Below are 16089 nucleotides of genomic sequence, written 5' to 3'. Positions count from 1 at the left end.
CTCTGAATAAGGTAGCCACACAAAACAAACCACACAGAACAGCACATTTTGTCAGCAGGGTCCATTCAAATGAGGACAAGATTTCCAACCACTCAGCTCCCCTCTCAGACTTCTCTGAAAACCCTCCCAGGCCACAGCCTCTTTTCAGATAATGCTGTCAGAGGACAGACAGCAGTGTCTGTGTGGGTTATGTGGAGTGAATGGCAAATACCGTACTACATTTAATTTGTGATGGCCAACTAAAACTTCTTCAAATCATATGTTAGTTCAAGTCCTATCATGTCATTGTTAAAATCCTCCGATGGCTTCCCATATCACTCATAGAAAAAGCTAAAGTCTTTCTCTACATGGTCTTCCCATGATCTTTTTGTCCCTATCATCTCCACCCCAGTCTGGCCTTCTTGTCCCTTAAATGTATCAAGCATACTGTGACCTCAGGGCCTTTGCACTTGCTATTCCTTCTGCTATCCAACTCTTCCCACAGTCATTCACATGGCAGTTACCCTCTTTACCTTCAGATCTCTTCTCAAATGTCATCTTATTACTAAGACCTTCTCTGACTATCCCATAAAGAAAAACAGCAACTCACCTACCCCTAACACTCATACCTTACTGCCTGTATCCCTTATTTACTTTATTTTTGTTGCTAAAACTCTTACCTCCATCTTAATGCTTTAGTTTGCTTGTTTGTTTACAATCTGTTTATCCCCATTTAGAATGTAACCCCATGAGGCCAGGGTCCATGTCTATTAATTCACTGCTCTATCCTCAGCACCTGGAACAAGGAAAGTGTTCAAAAAATATTTAATTAATTAACTAACTAATATGTTTACATTAAGTCATTTCCCTCCTTCAAGTGCAATAATCAGATGCAGCATTCAACATCATGTTCACAGATTTGTTTTTCTCCCTATCTACAAATTTTTTAATTTAATTAAAAATATTCTTCTTTATAGATATTTTAAAAATTATAAGCTCCTCCTTGCAACAAGTCAAATATTATACAAATGTATTAAGAAGTGGTTAATAATCGTCTCTTAAAATCCCACTCCCCAAGGCAGCCACAGTTAACACCCTTTTCCCTCACGCTCATACAGATCTACATAGATGTAGGGCTGACTTTGTTTTTAGATGACTAGATTAATACTAGACATCAGAAATATGACTTTCAGTATGGTGGTTACACACATGGATTCTAAAATCAGACCGGATTCAAATATACTGTCTCTGCAAGCTCAGACATGTGACTTAATATCTTGATGCCTGGTTTTGCCTTTGTAAGGATGGAAGTAGTAACAGAACCTTTCCATAGACTGGCTGGGGGATTAAATGACTTAATTAAAACAATAACAAAAACTTAGAATAGTATATGCTGAACTGCAAACACAAAGCACATTATAGGGTTTTTTTCTTACTTAACAATAGATCTTGGATATCCCTCCAACATTGTACCTATAGATTTAATTCATTGTGTGAATAATTGCATAGCATTCCCTGGTATGAATAAGGCAGGGGTATAATTTTTTTCAGTCTTTCCGCTGTAGATAGACATACAGATTTTTATGGTTTTCCCAGTATATGCAGTGCTACAATAAATATGTAAGGCTCCATCCGGGTCCTTGTAAATTGATGTATTATTTCTCTAGGATAAAAATCCCCAAAGTAAAATTGCTGGGCCAAAAGGTCTGTGCTTATTTAATTGTAATAGAAATTACCAAAGGACTTTCTAAATTATTAGTAATAATCCACACACTCACAAATAATGTGTTTCTGCATCTTCACCAGAACTGGGTACTGGGACACTTTTAAAGTTTTGCTAAGTGGTAACCAAAACATGGAATCTTGTTTTTATTTTTAATTTCTAAACTATTAATGAAACTGATAGTTTTTTCATATATTTATTAGCAGTTTCCAGTTCCTTTCCTATGAAATGCCTGTTCATATTCCTTATTCATTTTTCAATAGGATTTTTAAAGATCAATGTGTATAAAAAGGACAAAGAAATATGCTATTACATGTGTTGTGAAATATTTACTTTTTCCCAGTCTGTCGTGTTTGTTTTGGGATTTTGTGGTGTCTTGAGTTCTTTTATTTTCTGCTTTCAGAAGTCAAATATAGCTATTTTTTTATTACATGGTTTTAGATTTTCCCATAGTTCTAGTCTTTATAAAGAAGTTCTCTCTGGTACCAAGTAATAAAAATATCTTCTTAAAATTTCATCTAATGTGTTCATTATTTTATTTATAATATATACGGCCTTTATACCACATGAAGTATATTTGTGTGTCTGTATGTGAGGTGGGGGTAAAACTTTTTTATAAATGAATAGATAATTAAGTCAGCACCATTTATTATATAAACCACTCTTTGTTCATTTTTTAATTAAATTCTCAAGTATATTTTGATCTCTTTCTGGGCTTTTTATTCTTTCTATCAATTTTTCTAGTCCTGGGCTAAAACCACCTGAATTATAGTTGTTCTGTTTTGGGGGGTTTTTTTGTTTGTTTTTTTGCCTTCGAAATGTTTTTCAATTTACTGCATTTTCTTTTTTTTTAGCTTTACTGAGGTATAACTGACAAACAAAATTGTAAGATATTTGAAGTGTAACATCATGATGAGTTGATGTATGTATATATTGTGAAAAGATTCCTCGCATCTACTTAATTAACACACCCATGATCTCACATATTTATTCTTTTGTGTATGTGAGACAGAACAGTTACATTCTACTCTCTTAGCAAATTTCACTTAGACAACATAGTGCTATCAAATACAGACACACTCATTTTTTGCTTTAATAATTGGTAAGGCAAGACCTCTCAATCCTTTTTTAAAAAAAATTAGTTACTTTTAGAAATTTAATCTTCTTTTTTTTTTTTTGCTATTTTTTTTTTCTGTTTTTTGTTTTTGTTTTTGTTTTTGTTTTTTAAGTGAAGGTACTGGGGATTGAACCCAGGACTTTGTGCGTGCTAAGCATGCGCTCTACCACTGAGCTATACCCTCCCCTTAGAAATTTAATTCTCTATCTTGATTCTAAAATAAATTTTCCCAGTTTTTTAAAGCCTTTTGGAAGGCAAGTTGGAATGGCCGGACATTAATCTTATTTATTTGGAAAGAAACAACTTTTTTTTTATATTGAGTCTTTCCCCTATCCAAACAAAAATGCCTCTCGATTTATGTAGATCTTATTTTATATCGTTCATAAAGATTTTATAATCTACTTCATATAGGTTCTATACCTTCCTTTTAAAATATTTATTCCTAATAATTTTATAGTTTTTGTCACTATTATAAACTAAGTATTTTTCTCTGTCTCCATTTCTAACTGATTATTAGCCTAGCTGACTATAGATTTTTATTTTATTATGTCAGATGGAAGAAGCACCTCATTCCCAACATTGTCAAGGTGTCAAGGTATCGCTGACATTCCTTTTTCTTTTAAAATTTACCATTAGTCTAGCTCTAAAAAAATCACAGTATATTTGGAAAGCTATTTCTGCTTTATATCATGTGCTTTATATTTAACTTGAGATATCCCTTTGTCAGAAAAAGTTAACAAGGTGCTTAGTTTTTAGCTATGAACGAAAAGGGTATTTTACAAATATTTATGAGAAGAGACTCTAGACGTGCAAGATTTGGAGTTGGACATAAGATTACTTTTGGAAAGACTGCGCTGTGACTGGCACCTGCCACTTCTACTGTGTCCATCTATAGAGCCTCCCATCAGTAGCGTTTTCAGAACTTGGTCCTCTGACTCGAGGCATAATGACAGGTAGGGAGATGGGGAGATTCTGCATGAGGATGAGTTCTTGGAGGAATCCTCCCAGCTGTCAAGCCTGACTTTGAAGATGTGGAGAGGTGAGGGAAGTCCAGAGGGAGTGTCCTACCAGCTTCAGTCGTGATCGGCCATCTGTCAAAGCTACAGAGTCCAGGGGGAAAGTGGTCAGCTTCCTCCTAGTGATGAAACTCTGCAACAGGAAATCAGAAGTGATTCCCAGGCCAGGACAACCACAGGCATCAGCCAGGAAACTTCTCCAAAGACAGTAGTGCCTCAGTCAACCATCCTGGACTTCGGGGCAAGTCTCCAGTTCTAGAGGGGACCACAGTGGTAAACGGGGTGCTGGTTAGAACTTAGGAACCAGGCTGAGGCAAAAGCCAGTGCCATCAATGAGGCAGCTAGTGGGCGAAGCAACAGGAGGGCCCGGCTGTCATATGTGATGACGCTAAGTGGTCGTTTGGGAATAGCTCCTGAGCCCAGCAGATCTGGCCTCTTGGTCACTTGACCTCCCCACCTTCAATTGCTTTGTCTTTCACGCTACCACAGCCACTCACTCCCACTGTAATTGCTAGACCTTGTCATTATTGTTGACTGCTCCATAATCTCATTTCCCTGCATCCCAGTTTTTGACCACCATCTCCTACCTTCACCTCTCATCTGCACTTCTTCTGTTATCTGAATGAATGGCAACCCCATTCCACCCTCTGTATTCTCACTGCTCCTCATGCCCTTGATGTCTACTCTTCCCTGTTTATCCATCTGAGTCCCACAGGCAACCATTATAATCACTCCCTTGCATATTAGCTTGACTCACTTACTCTCTCTCTCTTCAGGGTTCTCATCCGGCAAAAGCACAACTCTGAGTCTGGCTGGGTCTTATTCTGTTCGCTCCTGCAGCTCACTCTCCATCCTTCTTCACTCTGCTCTGTGCACTAGGAGCGCCCTTTACTGATGCTTCAACATGGCTTCTTACTCTTTAGCTGCCAGTTAAGTTTAGCCAATGACGGGCACTGGCAAGAGAGTGGAGGGCAGGAGAGAGAGAGAGGTAGGGGTATGAACCCCCTGCTTCCTTCCTGTCAGGCTGTAGTTTGGCAGTGGTTGAGTTTCTCTAAGGCCACAGCCCCAGATCGACAGGCACTTTTCCTGCAGGCGTATTGCCCACAGTGTTCTGATGACAACTACTCCACCTTGTGCCCTTCAGCCTTAGGGTAGTAATGGCTCCCTGTTGTTGCTAACCCTAGGGTGCTTCACCATCCTTGTTGGTTTCCTTAAAGTTGCCCATACCTTTGAAAAATGTCTCTCCATTAAATTCTCTTAAACTCCTCTTGAGAGTGTCTTCTCTTTTCACTCTGGGTTAAATCCAATTGAAAACCTACTTTATGCCTGCACCTATGTATGTTAGCTCACTATGACTGGAGAAAACCCACAAATTCTTGACAAGTTGCACTTTACATTTAAGGCCAAGGAACCACAACAGGGCCCCTGTCTGACTACAGGCTATCATACCATATATGTCAATGTCACTAACTTTCCCACTCTCTCAGACAACTTTTTCACAACTTCTCCTTTCTTCTTCAGCCCCAAACCTCATCCCTCTCTTCAATCTCAGTGGATGAGTGTATTTCCTACTTCAGTGACAAAACTGAAACATGAGGAGAGAACTTCCCCAGACTCACATGATCTCATGTACCCACTGATCAGCATCATCTTCTGCGTGCTCAGATTTCCCACCTGTTACCATGGATGATCTGAACTCTCTACAAAGCTGGTCTCCATATTTATGGATCAGACCCAATCTCTCTCATCTAATCAAGGACATCACTCTAGCAATTTTCCTTTGTCTCTTCCATGCAATAGATCTTCTTTCTCTCTATCAGATCGTTCTTATTAGTCACACAGGCATGTCTATATTTTTTTTCATTTAAAAAACAACCATAAAAACACTTCTCTTAACCCCTCATTGGCAATCACTTCTTTTCTTTTCCTTTCCATTTATAGCAAGATTCCTTGAAAGAATTGTCTATATTTACTGTCTCAAACTACTTTCCTTCTATTCCACTTGAACCTGCTTCAGTCAGGCTTTACCCCTCCCCCCCATTACTCCACCAAATTGCTTTTGTCAGGGTCACCAATATTAATTACAATGGTCAAGCCTCAGAACTTGACCTGTTAGCAGCATGACCTGCCTCCCTCTCCCTAAGACTCTCCAGCATACTACATTCTCTTAGTTTTCACATTACTTCTCTGGTTGTTTCTTCTCAGTTTCTTTAGCTATTTGCTTCTCTTAACTTATCCACTTAATTGTGGAGTACCCCAGGGCTCAGACTCTGAATCACTTCTTCATCTACATCTTGATAACCTCAAGCAGTTCCATGTCTTTAAATAAAATGTATATGTTGATGATTCCTAGATTTTATATCTCTCTTGGACTCCAAGCTCATACACTCAGGTACCTACTCAACATCTCCACTTGGATGTCTATTTCCAAAACAAAGCTCTTGATTTTCCCCTCTTCCCTAAACTCACTCCATCCACAACCCTCCCTCCCTCAGTCAATGTCAACTCCAATCTCCTAGTAGTTCAGGCAAAAAAGTTGAAATTATTCCTGATTCCCTCTACTATTACCTCCTATTTTACCCCTTTCTGTTGTCATCCTTGTGCAATCTGTTCCAGTTACATTGTTTTCCTGTGTGTTCCTTGAACATGCAATCACATTTCTGCCATAAGGTCTTTGTTCTTTGTAGCTCTCCCCACAAATATTCTCTGGCTAACTCCTTCCCCTTCTTTAAATCTTTGCACAATTCTCACTTTCTTAATACCCTGACCACTCTATGTAATACCACAGCTTACACATACACACACACGCGCGCACACACGCACACACGCACACGCGCACACACGCGCACGCGCACGCACGCGCGCACACACACACGCGCGCGCACGCACGCGCGCACACACGCACACGCACACACACACACGCACACACACAATGTCCCTTGCTCTACTTCTTCATTTTCTCATAGCAATTTCTGCCTTATCAATGTTAATTGTTTGTTGTCTGTCTCCCTTGCTGGAATATAAACTCTGCAAGATCAGAGATCTTTCTGCCGTGTTCACCGATATGCTTAGAAAAATGCCTGGCACATAGTAGGCTCTTAAATATTGAATAGACACTCAGATGTTGTTGAATAAATGGAAAGTGATTTAAATATTAAATCCTCCTGGCTTGGGGTAGGAATCTAAATCTGTTCATACCCTGCTAATCTTGAAAAAACAGGTCAGGAACTGGGCCAAGTTAGAGCTGATAGATGGAGTCCACCTCAAAGGACCTGGATGGGGGGGGGGGTCTAGTCAAAGCAGAGAGAGGTGTAGGAAAGAAAAGAAGGGCCAGTAGCTCCTCCCTATCTTGGAGCAGTGTAAGGCTCAACTAAAGGTCCTTTGTCAGTGATGGCTGGAGTTTGGAGGGTTCTACACAGTCCAGATGTGAAGAAAGTAAGAAAGGTCAAGGGTTCATTCATGGACATGACTAAAGAAAGCCTTCGTTAATGATGGATATCTCAGAATATATTGTAGAAGGTATTAATGAGCCTAGAAATTACAGACGTGTGTGTGTGTGTGTGTGTGTGTGTGTGTGTGTGTGTGTGTAGGTAGAGCGTTGTTGCTGCTCCCTACCTTTACCTGAAAGTAGTTTATATAATCCAGAAGGAATGAAACAATATGCAAGCCCTAGCCCAAAAAATGGGTTCCAAAGGTTCTCTGTTCAGGCTCGTCAGCCCAACCTCTATGAAGCTTTATTCCCTGAGGAAATGCTTATTAGCATCTACCAATATTAATTCCGTCTTGTATGGCTTTACTGTCTTTCAAAGTATGGTCTCTGAACTTCCTGAAGCAGACTCGTTGGATGTCTCTGAAAAATGTACATTGCCGAGCCCGCGCGAGACTATTAAGCCATGTGGCAGGGCTAGGAATCCGCACGCTCAGTAAGCTGCCGAGAGAACTCTGGCGTGTAGAGAACCGCTGCCGTGGGTGAGGGGACTTACTTTGCTCTGGTTTAACTTGTCTATTTGTCTATGTTATTTCATCTTTTCTTCTGTGTCTCATCCTTTTAATTTCACTCTTTGAAAACATAAAAAGAAGACTCTATTCTGAAAAGAATCCATATTCAGGACCGATTAAGAAACTATGGATGAGATTTACTTGGTTCAACCATTTCTGTGACCCACTTTATTTCACTTCTCTTGCTTTCAGGTGTGAGGTAAGAATCACCAACCCATAACCTACCCCGGCACACAAACAGATAGACACAAAGATGTCATAGTTTTCATTTTAAAACTGAAGTTGTGAATCAGGTATAATATAAAACTCATTTGCTTATAAATAACAATTGGAATAAATTAAGTGTACTTGCTCGGGTGGCTAAAGTCTTTTATTATTTGTGGAGGAGACTTTTAAGATCTGCATTGCTCCTTGACAAGAAATTTAAAGAAGCTGTTTGGGCAAGAGAGTCCTTTTAGCAGTTTGTGCTGTGAAAGACCTCTTTTCCTCCTTTTTTCGGTCATAGGAATTGGAGGTGGTCTAGATTAGAATTCCCAGAGGGGTTACAAGCCTTTTGAGATACATAAAGGAGGTCTGGGGATTGATGAAAAGGAATGGGTGGCATTTGAACTGCCTGTATAGCTGCATTCCCAGTTTTGCAAAGATTTGAAAAATGTAACTTAAATGACACCGTAGGTTAAGCCACCCATCCAACTACATTATGCCTGGTTTTAAAAGGGGCTGTCGTTACAGGAGGGGGAGGCAGAATGGCTAGCCTTCTGCGAGGGGCTCAGTCTCCATGCTATAGAAAAGAAGCTCAGAAAAAGATGGACAGCAAGGAGAGCATGACAGCAGACAGTCAGAGGAACAGGAAGGAGCAGAGAGAGAGAGAGAGAGCTCTCAGAAGCCTCAGAGGATTTTTTTCCGATTTGGGAATCTTTTGAGATAACTGTGAGTTAGTTTTCCTGAGGAAGAAATAGTGGATTAATTATTGTGTTTGGAGCCCTCAAAATGTCAATTGAAATATGTTTCCCATTCTTGTTGTCTTACAACCTTTTGCTAATCGACTGCACAAATAGACTAATTTAGGAATTTCAAAGGAGTCTCAAGGTGGCCAGTTTAACAGTAAATCATTCCAGGTAATCATAGTCCAATGAGACAAATACTTGCCAGAGGAGGGCCCACAGTTCTTGCACATAAAACTGTCAGAAGTTCCAGAAGAAGGCTGCCCTGCAACCTTACCCTTAAAGAGGGAACCTCCCATTATTCCAAGAGTAATTACTCACCAGAACAAATGGGAAATTAAGTCCCGAGAACAGAAGCTTGCGATGGAAGACACACAAGTAAACCAGAACCTCTACCAAGACAGGAGGTCTGGGTCCAGGAAGACACACCAACACAACCCAGGACCACTGAGGAGACAACAGAGCACAATCGATTCTTGTAGGACCTCACTTGAATCTACAGGGGGCTGGACGAGGGGGAAAGGTCACTCTGTATCCCCTTTCTCTGTCACCATGTCATGTTGACCAAGATGCGCAGAACGCTGAAAAGAAGAGAAGAGTTTATTTGAGATCTTAATCATTACAATTTGGAAGACACAGATTCAGGTAAAACTGAAAAAACGTTCTGAAGAAGAGAACGAGTCACGGGCTTATAAAGGCGAAAGCCCACGGGGCCGTCCTCTGACACAAGAAAGGAAATATTTGTCCTTAAGGGATAGGCTGTGGTGAGTTATTTTAGGTGAGGTTCTGATAAGTATCTGGAGTTTCAGGAAACACTGGGCAGATGTTCTGGATGCCTGCATTAAGACAATAAGTGATCAAAAGGTCAGATTCTATCCATGCTGAGACGTGCATAAGTCACACTCTCTCCATGGCCTCCCAGCTTCCATTTTAGAGAGTTCTCTTAGCAACAGTTACACCATTTTGATTTTACATTGACACCTTGCAGACCAACCCACTGACTGAGCAGCAAACAGATATAAGGTCACATCTAAAAAAGTCCCTCCAAAAGTAATCACTAAATTTGACTTTTAGCAAATAATTGGATAACTTTAAGATCTTCCAGAATGTTTCTTAAAGAGAGGTTCAATAGAGGAAGTTTACAAAACAGAATTCCTATCATTCCAGCTTCTCACCTTTTATGGAAAGGGCCTTCAAAGAAAGCTCTTTTTGCCCAGTTTGCCCTATCACTGAAGCCAAAGAAAATCCTGCAGGCACTGGGATAATTCTAAACAGATCCATTTTGGTGTTGGATTCTCTCACTTTCTAAATAATATCCCAACTGTCTCTGACAATCAAGCAGAATTCCAAAACCCTGCCAGAGAACAGGAGACTTCCAACACACTCTGTCTCCTCAGAATTCATTTGCTTTTAAAAAGAAGAGTTCTCTTTGACATCATTTTAGAAAGGTGTGCTGAAATGTTTGTTTTGGAATTTGTTTATTCTGTATTAGTTTTTTAGTTTTGAATCCTCAAAAGAGTATTATAAAAAATGGCTACTTCTCCAATTTTCCCAAGTTTGGGGTTGGGGGGAGTGACTACTTTGTAAATTTACTAAATCTAGGCTAGAACCTCATAACACTGTTTACTAACAGAGGAATTGGGAGGGTCCATCTTCTACGTCAGGTGGGTGGAGGGGAGACTTCACTGATAACGGAGGCTGTCCTGGGGCAGTCTCACCTACACACCGGTGCTACAGCACTGCCTGGAAGCAGAGCCTTAGATCAAACCTCCACATAAAATGAGAATAAGATGGGAAATGTGTCTTCCATCCTGCCCAAAGGGGTATCCGACATGCCCTGTCTTTTAGGGAACTGTCTCGGCCTCCTTTTTAGAGGGTGGTCCTTAGGGGGTTGGGGTAGAGGCCAAGTTCCTTTCTTAGGATAGAGAACTGTCCTGAACAAAACTGCTCATTAGTGCTGCCCATCACCAGGGGAGGCATCATAAAGGGCTGATTATTGGAGAAACTTGGTGCCCTAAGCAGGGCGGAGATGCCCCCTCGGTCAGCTCTACTAGCACTAATTCCATGTCTGATTGGAAGCAAAGCTAGAGTATGGGGTGTGTGTGTGTGTGTGTGTGTGTGTGTGTGTGTGTTTGATGCCTGAACTCTTCCAGGATTCCCCACGTGGCCCAAGGATGAATGGCTTGTCGAGGAGAAAGCATAAGGAAGTAGGGGCATGGCTTTGGACTCAGACTAACCTTGGCTGGAATCCTGCCTCTGTCACATGCATGCTCAGTGACTTTGAGCAGGTTTCCTTAATTTTTCTCAGCCTCAGTTTCCTCCACCATAAAACAGGAATAATCATAACCATCCCGTAGAATGAGTGTGAAGAATAAATGAGACGGCACATTGTAAATTGCTCAGCACAGTATCTGTCACATAGTAAGCCCAGAATACAGGTGACCAGTTATCATTATGACAAATATCCAGGTTTCCTTCGAGTCCATGACAGAAGCAAAGGAGAAAACTCTCCTCAGCAAGTGCAAAATCACTGTTTATACCAGGTTTGAGGCCAGCAGAAAAGCCAAAAGACTTGTCGTTAAACAGAGTCCACATGCAACCCTAGCTCTTCTGAACTCCCGAACGGGATGCTCAAGGCGGAGCTGTCACAGAGAGTTTGTGACCAGACCGTTGTATAAAAGCCAAATCAACTGCAGGCTTTAAAAAGGAGTTCCTTTCACGGGAGGAACTGGCAGTGACTGACGCAGCCGAGAGTCGCAGCGGGGCAGATTCTCATGGGGAAAGGGTGCTGGCAGCAGAACGCTGCCAGAGGGCACAGAGCGCGGTGCGGCGACACCAGATCTGCGGGACGGCGCTGCGACAGCTCACCGGGGACAACGGATGGCGGTGGGAGGGTAAGAACACCGGTTCCCGGGAAGCACGAAACGATCACACGAGATCCCTGTCAGGGCCGGGCTGTCCCTGCGATTCTGCAGCACCTCTACCAATGTGCAGGTTCCAGAAAGACGGAACAACACGGAAAGTACCAGACGCCGCGCAAATGGCTCCTTATCTATAACTAGAACTTACGCAGACGGCAATTTGCTGTGAATGCACCTGTGAGCCCCAACACGTCAATCTTGTACCTCGTGGCATGGGACGCTTGAGCTGTTTTACTTTTTGAACTGTCTTTGGCAGCTGCCCAGCAATACTTAGAGAGAAGCAGTCCCTCGCCCCGCCACAGCCCGCTGCTCCCGTGCAGCCTGTTAAACAAGCTCGTTGAGCAATAAGGGCAGGACGGAGAAACCTTCCTCACCTTCAGCCAACCTTTCCTTAATTGCGCAATCAATGTGCGTCTTTCCAGTCCTGGCAAAAAAGAAAGGCCCATTTGGCTTTCCCAGAGCAAGCCATTCAGGCTGCAGTTCATTCAACTGCGTCCTTGTGTCTTAGTTGCACAGACTTAACACCAAAGAAACGGCCTCACCTAGACGTACATACTCTTCATGCTTCCTCTTCCGTGCTTCCTTAGCAAGCAGAGGTTTAAAGTCATCAGCTGAGGGGGCAGGGTATAGCTCATTGAGTAGAGCTCATGCTTAGCATGCACGAGGTCATGGGTTCAATCCCCAGTACCTCTGTTAGATTTTAAAAATAATAATTAATAAATAAATAAGCCTATTACCTCCCCTCCAAACCTCCCCCCAAAAAACAACTCATCAGGTGAAATAAGGAAACACTCAGTGTTTAAATGTTACCCTTTTATTCACCTCAGTCATTCAGACTTGTGATGGAAACAACAGCCAAAAATGGCTGTGACCAATTATATCTGCACAAATATATTTTTATTAAAAAGAATATTACTCAATCATGAAAAAGAATGAAATAGTGCCATTTGCAGCATCATGGATGGACCTAGAGATGATCACACTAAGCGAAGCAAGTCAAAGAAAAAAAAATATCATATGATATCACATGTGGAATCTAAAAAAATGGTATGAAAGAACTTATTTACAAAACAGAAACAGACTCACAGGCATAGAGAACAAACTTATGGTTGCCACAGAGGAAGAGGAGGAGGGATAAATTAGGAGTTTGGGATTAATAGACACGTGCAACTATATGTAAATTAGATAAACAACAAGGATTTACTGTAAAGCACAGGAAACCACACTCAATATCATGTAATAACCTATAATGGAAAAGAATCTGAAAAGAATACATACATATATTTATGTATAACTGAATCCCTTTCCTGTACACCTGAAGGTAACACAACACTGTAAGTCAACTATACTTCAAGAAAAAATTAAAAACTAGAAAGAGTAATGAATTCAAGTAAGACATTATTGGTGAGGTGTTCTGCAATTAGTTACACAATGGAGACCTTTTGTTCACCTTTTTGTTTCCACGTAGTAGGTGTTCTCTAAATATTTGAAGTGGATTTGCAGATCAAGAAGTTACAGACTGCTCTGTGGACTAGGGGCAGTGGGTCTCAAACATCTATGTGCAGTGTTGATCCAGGATCTGATTTTCATTGGTCAGGGAAAAAAAAACAAATGAGAAAATTAAGGACATTCTAGTGAGTTTTTCATATATTTGAAATTATTCCACTTAAAGGGCTGACTTTTATTCTCAGACTTTTGGTCTTCTCTGTATTTCCATAAGCCTTTTATTTTTAAATGTACTTGCCGATGAAGTGCACATTCTGGGAACCATTACTGGAATATCTAGAAATACGAGAGCCTGTCAGCTGAGAACTGTCTGAGCTAACTCTGTGCATATCATGCAGACCACACAAGTCTAGCTGCCAGCTTTGGGTCAATCACGATCCAGCTGATCTAGCTGAAATTAGCCCCAGGCAGTGTCCAGCCTCTCATCCTTCTCCTGTTAAATCTGTTCCCTCCCCAAATCCTGACCATCACTACGTGCCTCCATTTCAAAATATGGGACACCTCAGACCAAACCCATCCTTTATTTGAACCCAAGAAGAATGAGTGAGTGCTGCGTAATCCTGTATGATAGAACAATCCCTGCAGAGTGAAAATGGAGGGAAATAAGCTTCTCACCTCTCTGGAAAACAATGGTCATCCACATAAGAAATCCGCAGGCAGGCAGCACCATTCTGATTCAGCTAGACGATTTCAACCTAGTGAAAAAAAACATTTTGGCAAAGAATTATTTCAACAAAGAAGTAAAACACAGAATTCCAATGTTAGCTGAGGCCAGCTGTTATAAGCTACATGAAAGTGCATTGGAAGGAAATCTCTCTGTCCATTGCATTGTAGTATTATCAATACTCATTGGACCTCTTAACATTAAGCCTCAAAGTGGGCATCCGTGACTGCAGCACATCTTAGGCTGAACTGTCTGGGATATTGTATTCCTTAAAGAAAGGAAGAGCATGAGACTCGGAGGAGGAGAGAGATCCTGAGAGGGGGGGACCCTGGCCGGGACTCCAGCCCATGTGGATTTCAGACCCTCTGACGTGTTTACAGTTCTACTCAGTTTTGCATCATTGAGGGGAAAAATGTCCACAAAGTCCTCTCCTTATAGAAGATATTTTCAGATTGAGATTTTAGGTAATTCCAAGTTCTTTTACACAGAGGACAAGATACGTATGAAACTGTCCCTTTGATGAAGCCCTGGGAAAACATTAATATAATTTTGTAATCCTACCTACAGAGCCATCCCTTATCCCCTCTTCCCCATAACCAATCATCTGCTCTAGTTAAATGGGAGCCTTCACGGTGATTCTTTTGGCTAGGTTTTACACCATTAGGAAAGTAGGGCTTCTGGATTTGACACACAGAAAATTCCTTGGTGCTAGGAAGTCTAAGGAACCGAGAGCAGTGACTATAAAACAGAAGTCTGGGGCAAGAGCTTGTGGCAGTCTCCTCTTCCCCATCTTCTGTTCTCCTATTTCCCGCTACCCTCCCACACACACACCTGCGGTCTGAGGAAGCATCACTCAGTGTGATGAATAATGGCTTTTGAGTAGCTCTCTGATGCTCACAAAGGATGTTCACTTTCCTGATATATTTCATCATCACAAAACATATGGAGCAGATATTCTTACTGTCCTTGGCTTATTGACGAAGAAACTGAGGTTCGGAAATGGATCACAACACCAAAAAATGTGGAAGAACTGGAACTCAACTATCAGTTTTCCTAACTTCATATCCTGTGTCTTAAGGGGCACTTGAGGCTCGTTAGCTGTATATAGTCTGAGGGAGGACTCTCAGCTTTTTGATTAAGTATATTAAGTATACTTTTTTTTCCCTCAAGATTTGTAATTCCCTGAGTTCCTAAAACATAGTTAAAAATAAAACCAAAGAAATAAACAGAAAACAAAGAATACAACCTGAGAATAGCAGAGACCTCCCCATCTAATTCTGCCCTTCTCTCAGGAAATGACAGCAAAGAGCAGGAAGGAGGCAGTGGGCAAGCCAGTAAGGCTCTGAAAGATACAAGGAGAGAGAGAGAAACAGTCATGTTAACTCACAAGCTGCACCAGTGAAGCTGTGCCCTGGGCCTGGAGAAGCAGGGCAAGAAGCCAAGAAGAGCGCCCTCTAAGGGTTAGAGAAGCTACCCGCGGAGAAGACGGAGGACCAGCGCCAGCCTGAAACCCTGGCACGTCTCACCTCTCCCACATAGACCGCGTTTGAACAGAGCAGACAAAATTACTGATTCTCAAAAGCTGAAATAACTAAGACTCTGCAACATTTGGGGGAAAACTAACACCTTAAAACAAAGACCAAATTCAACAAATAAAGTGTCTCGAAGAATCAGAGTTAAAAGAGCTTACAAGGTTTTAGAATACGTATAAAAATATCTCTGGAAAGACAGAGGATATTATAACTAAAACATTAACTGAGTATTATAGGAATTAAAATATTGACAATCAAAATCAAAAGATCAATTTGGGAGCTACGTAGTAGAATGGACACATATGAACAGCATTTTGAAATACCAAGCTAAGGAATTCTCTCAAAATATAGTTGGAAGAGACAAAGACAATATGAAAGAAAAGTTAAGAAACAAGAAAGACTGACTCAGAGATTCCCAGGGCCATCTAATAGGGGTTCTGGAGAGAACAGAGAGAATGTAAAAGAGGGGAAATAACTGAGAAATTAGTAAAATAAAATTTCTCAGAGAAAGAAAATATTCATGTTGGTATTGACCAGTCTCCAAGCAGGATAAATGAAAAAAGAACTTACATCTAGATCCATCCTTGTGAAATTTCAGAACAAAAAGAATAAAGAGAGTAAAAAACAGAAGATCAAAGATCATATTGACATCAGACTTCATCACTAATACTGAAATCAAGAAGAAATT

The 16089-nt window shown here is 41.0% G+C and overlaps 1 long non-coding RNA gene across 1 annotated transcript; it reads right to left on the bottom strand.

Moving 5' to 3' along the window:
• Positions 1–12955: 12955 nt before the first annotated feature.
• LOC116667572 lies at positions 12956–15213 on the bottom strand. The gene is made up of 3 exons (XR_004324441.1): positions 15116–15213; positions 13821–13900; positions 12956–13278 (listed from the first exon to the last, which is right to left on the bottom strand). It is a non-coding gene; the product is annotated as an uncharacterized LOC116667572 (long non-coding RNA).
• Between the last annotated feature and the right edge of the window lie 876 nt (positions 15214–16089).

The sequence above is a fragment of the Camelus ferus genome, chromosome 12 (genome assembly GCF_009834535.1).
Source record: "Camelus ferus isolate YT-003-E chromosome 12, BCGSAC_Cfer_1.0, whole genome shotgun sequence".
Taxonomy (NCBI): Eukaryota; Metazoa; Chordata; class Mammalia; order Artiodactyla; family Camelidae; genus Camelus; species Camelus ferus.
The sequence above is the reverse complement of the archived record's forward strand: the minus strand, read 5'-3'. Positions and strand labels throughout refer to the sequence as shown.